The sequence below is a fragment of the Crocodylus siamensis genome, unplaced genomic scaffold, assembly GCF_052110815.1.
Source record: "Crocodylus siamensis isolate JL-2025a unplaced genomic scaffold, ASM5211081v1 HiC_scaffold_241, whole genome shotgun sequence".
Taxonomy (NCBI): domain Eukaryota; kingdom Metazoa; phylum Chordata; order Crocodylia; family Crocodylidae; genus Crocodylus; species Crocodylus siamensis.
In genome coordinates this window covers 77,681-86,228 of record NW_028324651.1, presented here as the reverse complement: position 1 = coordinate 86,228, position 8,548 = coordinate 77,681, and the positions used below count along the sequence as shown (strand labels likewise).

The 8,548-nt window shown below is 51.1% G+C and overlaps 1 long non-coding RNA gene across 1 annotated transcript; it reads right to left on the bottom strand.

The window, feature by feature from the left end:
• Positions 1-379: 379 nt before the first annotated feature.
• Positions 380-7,693, bottom strand: LOC149851769 (uncharacterized). Its single transcript, XR_016439551.1, has 5 exons — positions 5,976-7,693; positions 5,622-5,884; positions 5,295-5,483; positions 4,102-4,289; positions 380-2,777 (listed from the first exon to the last, which is right to left on the bottom strand). It is a non-coding gene; the product is annotated as an uncharacterized LOC149851769 (long non-coding RNA).
• Between the last annotated feature and the right edge of the window lie 855 nt (positions 7,694-8,548).

Below are 8,548 nucleotides of genomic sequence, written 5' to 3'. Positions count from 1 at the left end.
TCAGACCTCACCCTTCCCCTTCTCCCTCCCCCTCTGGGTATGGCTGGGGATTTCCCACCCTTTCTGCAATCAGCTCTTGCAGGCTTGAACAAGCCTGCAAGAGCTGTTTGCAAAAGCGGAGAATGCATGGATTTCTCTACTAAAAATGGAAATCCGCATTTTCTCTGATAAAAGCAAGGAATCCATGGTTTTCTCCATGGGAAACAGAAACCCCAAATCCCTGCTGATGAGATTCTTGCCCCCTTGGCCGCCCCTGCCCGCAGGAAGGGGATGGGATGAATAAGTTCAGGTCAGGGGGGCACTCCCTTGTTGCACAAACTGCGGTTCGTTCCCTGGAGGCACACAGAGATCACACAGACATCAGTCAGCACTTAAGGGTTTATTTGCTTGCAAGCAAGGTCAGTGCTCAAATCAGCTCTTGATGACTGATTGTGTTTGCAAGCGGCTTTTATGCTTCTCAAATCTCCTTAACGCGTGCATAGATACAGAAGTTCTTGCAAATTACTCCCACATTATATGAACATACATGTAATTACACCATTACATACATTGCATGTATAGTATAATTAGTTATTTGAGTGGGGGGAGGAGAGATAAATATGTAACAGCTAATTAAGCATGCTCAGTACTACAAGAGTTCATCAAGAGTTCATTCCTTTCGGCTATGCAGTTAAATTCCAGTTTGAACTGGTTTCTGTAATCAGCATGTGAAAGTGTGAGGAGGAGAGAGATAGTCTCGGGCAGCGGCTTCCTTTATCAAGGACAAGATTCCAGCTCTGCAATTCTAACAATATTCCCCTCTCAAGATGCTTTCTGCTTCCCATTCCTATTTAGACAGATTAAGATAATTACGAGGAATCTTTCTAAGAACCATAACCTTTGCTGCAGTCTGCGCTTTGAGGGGGACTGTCGCAACTTGCATTCCTTCAACTGTGGTTGTTATTAATCTTATGAAACAGGGAGTAAGGCAAGGAATAAAAATCAACCCAGTCAGAGCACACAGAAATACAAACCCTACTTTTCTCCACCAGGCTTCCCCAAGCAGATTAGACCACCAGTCCCCATCCCATGTGTTTTTCCACATTTGTATTGGTACATGGGCTATTTTCCTAATCTCCTTGGCAATCTCTAAAACTGCTTTCCCGTTATCATCTATTTGGAGACACCAATTAGAAAGGCTGAACTTTCTGCAGACTCCACCATCCTCTGCGAGTAAATAGTCTAAGGCCATTTGATTTTGGTATATGGCTTCTCTCATCTGAGAACTCTGTCTGGCCAGTAACTCGAGAGCAGTGGCAGTTTGGTTAGTAATTATTTCCAAGACTGCCTGCAATCTGATAATTGTATTTAACATGTATATTGGTGTTCGGTATCCCCAACTTCCATCACTGGCCCATGTGGCCGGTCCATAATACTCAATAATCCTTTGAGGGGGCCATTCATCCTCCTTCCACTTTTGGGAGCCACCCTGTGTCAAACTTACATCAATACTTCTCTTGTCCCTCTTCCAATCATCGTACAAAGAGATCCCCAACTTATTTCCAACCTCAAACGGTAGTAAAAAGAAAGCTGGTATAATCACCCCAATGTAGCAGGTTCCTACCCACCCTTGTGGTAGTATTGTATAGGCCCATCGTCCGCAAATCCAATAGTGTCCTTTTAAAGCCCTATTTTCTCTATCAGTGGCATTTGGAGGGGCCCAACCATAGGGCATCTCAGGAAACCCCAAGCCCCCTCCCGGACCTAAAGGACCAGCAGCTGTGAGGTTTCCTCTCATGGAACATTCCCATAGCCCATCCTGGGTATTGTTTGTACAATCTGTCCAATTACTACTTTGATTTGTGGCACTCCAAAACTTATTAAACCATGCAGTTGTTCCATTAGGGTGCTGCCACACTAGCTGATCATACCCTGAACTGTTAGGATAAGAATTCTGTTCTGATTTTGTAAGGTTCATCCACTGCACCTTCAAGGTCCATGCACAATGGGTATGTCCTAAATTCCTTCCTGTACCATTATTACTGATGCAATATTCCCCCAATGCTACCTGGGAAAGGTCCCAGCTATGGTTTTCATCCCATTCTTGACTAGTATTTCTAACATCCGCCTTACTACTTACTAGCCACTTTGGGGCCAGAGGAAAAGCCCTCCAAGGCCACCGTCCTCCGACCTCCTGGAGTCCCCCACAGACCCAGCAGTTGGTGAGATTGAAGGTACCTGCAATTCTTTCCATCATGTCAACATACAAATTTGCTTCTGAGGGAGCAATTGAGGGGGACGGGGATATAGAGTGATGGCTAGGGCTGCTCGATCCTGCCTCCTTTACTACATAAATAACAACAAGCCATATTAAGACTCCCACCATATCCTCCCTCTCTTGAGATCGAATACAGCCTAAACTCTTCTTTTGTTACTTCCTTATCTAATTTTCTGGACTCTGACTAAGCCACCTCAGGGGCACTTGGAGATCACCAGTTGGTTCACAGATCCACCTGCTGGCTTCTTGTTCTGAGGACGGCTCAGCATCCGGAGTGAGCCTGTCCTGGGAGCTGGTGTCCTCTGACGCTCGTGGATGTCGTTTCACATGGGTATGGTGTATCCAACGGTCATGGCCGGCAATCTTTACAGCGGTGTGGGTTGTTAAAAGTACCTGGAAAGGGCCACTCCACCGCTCAGTCAAAGGTTCCTTCTTCCACCGCTGCACCAAGACCCAGTCTCCCGGGCAGAATTCACGTACCGGAACGTCTAAAGGCAGACGTTGAAAGGAGGCTGCATACCTGTGAAGAGAAGACAAGACAGACTGCAAAGCAATAACGTACATATGAAGCTCGCTATTACCTAATTCAAAAGTTACATTTTCTCGCAATCCAGGAGGTAAGACCCGAGGAGGCATGCCAAACATAATTTCATATGGGGTTAATTTGATGCCTCGTCGGGGAGTGTTTTGAATGCAAGTAAGAGCTAGCGGCAATGCCTGAGGCCACTTAAGGTGTGCTTCAATACAGATCTTGGTGAGTAGAGTTTTTAAGGTCTTATTCATGCGTTCCACTTGTCCTGAACTCTGTGGTCTCCATGGTGTGTGTAGTTTCCAAGTGATCTTGAGGGCTTGTGCGACTTCTTGAACTACCTTTCCTACAAAATGTTGTCCTTGATCCTACTCAATGGATTCGGGCAGAGAATACCGGGGAATGATCTCCTGCAACAGATACTTCACTAGTGTAGCCGCAGTGGCAGTCCTGGTGGGCCAGGCCTCGACCCAACCGGAAAGCTGGTCTACCATGACAAGTAAAAACTTATGATGTCCGGATCGTGGGAGCTCGGCAAAATCAATCTGCCATGCTTGTCCAGGGTACGCTGCCCAGGGTCTACCTCCCATTGGCACAGGAGGTTTCGTTCGAGGGTTTACTTTCTGACATGTGATGCACCTGGTAGCAATACGCTGAGCTTCTACATATAGCCCTGGGGCTATGCTTGGCGGATCACTAGATCACCCATAGCCAAGCCTCCCATATGGGTACTTGCATGGAGCTGGTGTAGCACCTCCTGAAGCAATGGCCTGGGTATCATGACTCTCCCTCCTGGTACTATCCACCATCCCTGGGAGTTCTTTTTTGCACAAGCTTTCTGTGCAAATTTATCTTCTTCAGGGGAATACTGCGGGACTAAATCCCGGACGTATGGCCATACGGCATGGGACAAGGCCTGCCTGGATAATTCCTCTGCCTCTCCACCAATAAATGCGGCTTCCTTCACTGCCGCATCAGCCCTTGCATTTCCAAACTTATGCTTTTCCTCAGCAGCCTTCCCATGGGCTCGCACATGAATGACTGCTACTTCTTTAGGCTGGTGGAGTGCATCTAGTGCCTTGATAATCTGGGGGCCGTTAGCAATTTTATTCCCAGAAGCCATAATGAAACCCCTTTCTTTCCATAATAGTCCATGCGCATGAACCATAGAAAAAGCATAGCGAGAATCAGTATATACATTAACCCGCCGGCCTGCCCCCAACTCTAATGCTCGGGTGAGCGCAGTGAGTTCCGCGGCCTGTGCCGACCATGAGCTCGGCAATGATTCCCTCCGTACTACCTCATCCAAGGTTACCATTGCACATCCTGTTCGTCTTTTTCCATCAATGACAGAGCTGGAGCCGTCTGTGAAGTATTCAGCATCTGGGTTCTCAATTGGGTCCTCAGCAAGATCAGGCCGCACCTGTGTGATTTGATTCAGGACCTCAAGGCAGTCATGCGTTGGTCTCCCTGGTTCCGGCAGCAAGGTTGCAGGGTTCAAGGCTGTAGTATGTTTGAAAGTAAGTCCTGGATTAGAGAGCAAAAATATCTCATACCGTGATTGTCTGGAGGGGTTGAGAAACTTTCCCCCCTCAGTCCCTAGAATCTGGGGAACTCCATGTGGGGTGTGTATTTCCATATCCGCACCCATGACTATCTTCTGGGCTTCTTCGACAACCACTGCTGTGGCTGCCACAGCCCAAAGACAGGCTGGCCACCCAATCGCAACTGGATCTAGAACCTTTGAGTATTATCCCACGGGTCTCCAAGTTGGGCCTGATGGTTGTGTCAGCACCCCTGATGCAACCCCTCGATTCTCATGAACATACAGTCGATATGGCTTTTTATCATTTGGGATGGCCAGGGCAGGGGGCTGGGTTAATGCTGCCTTAAGCAGATCAAAGGCATGCTGCATTTCTTTAGTCCATTTCCATTCAGTGAGACCCTCCTTAGTCAGGGAGTCATACAGCGGTCTGGCCTTCCCACCATAATCTGGTATCCATAGTCGACAGAACCCAGTTAGCCCTAGGAATCTGTCATCATCAGTCTGCTCTCTGGATTTCACACCAGCTGCTGTGCTGTGTAGAGATCCATCCTGGGCATCTCCTGCCTCCACACACCATCTCCCCAACTCCCGTACAGCCTCTCCTCCTGCCCTGTTCTGCATCCCCACATCTCCCAGGACACCCAACAACACAGCCCCACAATCAGAAGACTACATGACTCCCCAAAGTACCACAGGGCAGATCCTGCAGTAACAGCCCAGGGACACGTCCCATATCCCTGAGGGATGGAGATGTCCACACATCAATATCCTCCCCAGGTGCCTCTGTAGGGCTCAGCCTGCTCACACAGGGTCCCCTTTGCGTGTCCCCACAAGAGGCTGGGCTGAGCATTCAGATCTATAGGAAATGTGCATCTTCAGCCCCAGATGCCTCCCCATGATCCAGCCCATGAAATCCCTGCAGCATGGCCTGACCTACAGAGAGGGTACACAAAAAACTGGACCTTGTGACACAGATGCCCAGTGTGAGCTCCCCTTGCCCTGAGCCATCCAGGAAGAGCTCCGCTCAAGCAGCGACAGGCTGGGGAGTGTTTAATAGTGCCCTGTTTCCCAAACTGCCCAAGACGTGGGCACCAAGGAGCAAGCTGGTTACGTGGTGTCCAGTGGGTGAGCAAGCAGGGAGGGTCCAGCACCTGGAAGCAGAAGGAACAGAGGCAAGGGAAGAGATGTGGTAAACCAGGAAAGCAATTAGCCCTCAGGATACTTCACTGCGGGCTGCAATGCATTACCCACCACTTGCTCTCTTGTCTTGAGGCTGATGCCTTTCTTACCTACACAGAGCAGCTTCAAAGCAGGTGATGGGGTGAAGGCAGAGACAAGCAGTCCACGTTCGTAGCCAGGATGCTGCTATGGGACCTGATCACATCGTCCTTGGCATCTCACCTCAGCTCCCAGTGTGTGGGTCTGGTGCTCGGTAGGCGCCTGCTGTCCTGTTGGAAAGGGGTTTCACCCCCTGCTGCTTTAGGCAAGTCATCCATGACTGGGGCTCCCTCCCCCACATGAGCTGCAGGAGATGTCTCTCCTAGGCAGATTCCTGGGGAGTGACGCAGACACCAGGTGATACCACAATTCAACACAACAACAGAAGCTACAACAGGTAACATCATAGTGACAACCAGACTCACTCAGGTGCCCAGAAACTGGTACCGTTCTTGCTCTTGCCTGCCTCCTATTCTCCTCCTTCCCTTCCCTCTCCGGACCAAGGAGGGCCCCCCAGCGAGACATCCCTCAGGCCTAGGTCCCACTACAAGACTCAGAGAGAATCAAAGAGCAGAAACTCCTGGTGGCCCTGAAAGAAATAAGCAGGAGGGGCCTTGTGGGGAGGGGGGCGCTCCTCCGGGAGGCTGAAGTTCACACCCCAGAGTCTCCATTTCTCTTTCTGTCTCTCCCTACTTGGACAACAGTTTGCAAACAGGTCAGACAGTTAAGGATCCCAAAGTCTCTTTGACAGAGGCAAGTGGATCAGGCCCCTGCACTTCTGACACGTTCAGCCTCTGGGCATGGGCAAGATCACTGAAGTCAATGGAAAAGCCAAGAAATGGAGTGGTTCCCCACCCGACAATTGCTCTTGCTTCTTCCACTTGAGGCCTTGGCTTGTTCCAGCCCTAGCAGAACAAGGACCAGAGCAACATCTAGGTCATTTATAAGAAGTGAGATATACAGTAGAAAACCCAATGCCACTGCAGCAGCTGGTGAGTGGGGCCTTATTTTTTCTTTTGTTTTAAGAACCGGGAGCTGGGGCCAGTGGGCAGCCATGGTGGGGGTGGGGCTAGGAGAGTGGGTGGGGTTGGGGGGCACTCAGGGCAGCTGTGGGAACAGGCAGGGGCAGGGCCTGGCGGGGTGCCCCAAAGGTCCCTTCCCCCATCCCCCGCCCCCTACTTACCAGCACCGAGTCTGGGTCCAGCTCTCTGTTGCAGCGAGCGGGGCCTGCCCAAATCACCAAAGCTCTCCGAATCTTTTCCAGATCCATTTTGGACCCTTTTATTGGTCTCCTGATTAGATTCAGATTCAGAGACTGGATGCCAAAATGGGTTTAATCGTCTCCAAATTCAGTCAGCACCCGAAGCTTCACACAGCCCTAATACTTATGTGCCCAATGCCTACCAAGTGCCCTCCTACCTCCATCACAGGCAGAGGTGTCAATGCTTCTCCAACACAATGCACATGAGTCCAAGATGATGGGCAGGGGGCACGTGCCTGTGGGCCCATGTGTACTTGTGTGTTGGGAAAAATCCCATGAGGAGGAACCTCAGCTCCTGTCCGGCCCCTGGCTCCCCATTCTCCTGACCCCTCCCAGGGTTTTTACCCTGCAATTCCCAAGGGGACCACGTTTCATTCCCCCTTCAGAGGCAGATCATGCCAATCCTCGGCCCCAGTCATGCCCGAAACTGGCACCTGCCCTGCCCCTGCAGCTCTGCGTAGGGAAGCCACAGCCTCAGGCTCCCTGCATACTCAGCCCACCCCCAAGAGAGCTCCCCCAGCACAGACCCATTGCACTCTGCCTTCATTTCTCACAGGTTTGGGGCTTTCCCAGTGCTCAGCAGGGATCCCTAGGTTTGGGTCTTGGCACTGAGGGCCCATGTGTCCAGGCCTCTCATCATGTCTCTCACTGCCAGGGTGAAGGTACACAGCAATCTCAGGGAAACCAGAGGTGCCGTGAGGAAGCCTGGAGACTCCATGCACTGCTCTTGCAAAGCCTGTTCTGTCTGCAGATCATCAGCCTGAAAAGTGAGGACATGCCCCAGTATCCCTGTACCAGATGCATAGCATGGGAAAGGCAGACTGATCCCAGACAGCACTGCCCTTGCACTCTCACACCTGGTTCCCTGCAAAGGACACGGCAGGCAAGACGGGCACTCACAAGCATTCGACTGTCACAAAGCCCTGACCGCACTTGGTCCCTATGCCATCCCGCACCAGGAGAGTGCAGCTGCTTGTGCCTGAAGGATATACCTGCAAGGTCTGAGCATGGACCTCACAGAGATTTACAGCCACAACAAAAGGCACAGACAACACCCACGTCATCCTCACATCCCACAGCTACCTGAAGATAGGAAACACTTCTACTGCACCCATCACTCAGGGAGCGAGATTTCTATAGGACACAAGAGACTTTCCCAGCCAGATCCAGACCATGGGTACTCAAAAGGGCCCTGTAGCAGGAGTCTTACTTTCAGAGCCCCTCTGGATAGGAAACACTTCTACTGTGTGGCTCCGCCGTCCTGCAATGGGTCAACCGCCTGCTTACTTACCTGCCACGCCTTGATCTTACTTGTGATTAATAGAAGATTGAATCAGTGGGAGGCTGCCCATTTTTATGCACCCCGATGACAGGGGGCGCTGTCTGCGGCTCCTTTTCCTCCCCTACACTGCAGCCCAAGCCTCGCAGATGGTGCTGGTATGATCTAACTTGGACCGTGTTATTACGTCTCAGCCCTTCGTTTGCTCTCAGGGCTCCTTGCCACCCCTCCTCACTCTCGGGGCTCCTTGCTGCCCTTCCTCACACTCGGGGCTCCCTGTCACCCCCTAACTCAGGGCTCCTCACTGTCCCTCCTCACTCTCAGGCCCCTCACTGCCCCCTAACTTGGGGGTCCTTGCTGCCCCCGAGTTTAGAGGCTCCTGATTGTCCCCTTACTCAGGGCTCCTCACTGCCCCCCTAGGTCCAGGGCTGGGCCAATGCACCCTCAAACAAAGCTGC